Genomic DNA, 715 nt, shown 5'->3' with positions numbered 1-715 from the left:
CTACACACAGCTACACACAGCTACACACAGCTACACACAGATACACACAGATACACAGATACACACAGCTATAATGTGTTTTTCTACACTCAGAAGCAGCTGAAGTATGTTTGTTACATACACAAACAGATAAAATGTGTTTGTGTACAGTATGTAAGGAAACAGCTCATGTGTTTTTATTTAACACCAAACTTGTTAAAAAGAAAAACTAAAGACAGATTTTCTCTCCTGTGTTTCCAGTATTTGTGATTTTTACCTGATCATGTTTGTGTTTATTAGTTTATTTAAATGTTCTGATTCTTGTATTGAGTGGATCTGATGCAGTTCTGCTTCAGGCTGCAGGTTTAAAGACTCTGTTGAACAGAAACATCAGTCTGCAGGAGGATCTGAGGAGGAAACAGTGACTCCTAGTGGTCAAACTGGAAACAGCACGACAGACAGAAAATTNAACAACCTGACATCATAACAACCTGACATCATGACTACCTGACATCATGACAAAACTGACATCATAACAACCTGACATCATAACTACCTGACATCATAACTACCTGACATCATAACAACCTGACATCATAACTACCTGACATCATGACTACCTGACATCATGACAACCTGACATCATGACTACCTGACATCATGACAACCTGACATCATGACAACCTGACATGATGACAACCTGACATCATGACTACCTGACATCATGACAACCTGA

The 715-nt window shown here is 38.5% G+C and overlaps 1 long non-coding RNA gene across 1 annotated transcript in view; it reads right to left on the bottom strand.

Moving 5' to 3' along the window:
• Positions 1–452: 452 nt before the first annotated feature.
• Positions 453–715, bottom strand: part of LOC106510972 (uncharacterized) — a 2,453-nt gene continuing 2,190 nt past the window's right edge. Inside the window, exon 3 of the long non-coding RNA XR_001309473.1 lies at positions 453–486. This is a non-coding gene — a long non-coding RNA (uncharacterized LOC106510972). The remainder of the gene's footprint in view (positions 487–715) is intronic.

The sequence above is a fragment of the Austrofundulus limnaeus genome, unplaced genomic scaffold, assembly GCF_001266775.1.
Source record: "Austrofundulus limnaeus strain Quisiro unplaced genomic scaffold, Austrofundulus_limnaeus-1.0 Scaffold2421, whole genome shotgun sequence".
Classification (NCBI taxonomy): domain Eukaryota; kingdom Metazoa; phylum Chordata; class Actinopteri; order Cyprinodontiformes; family Rivulidae; genus Austrofundulus; species Austrofundulus limnaeus.
This window is presented reverse-complemented; position numbering and strand designations above follow the sequence as displayed.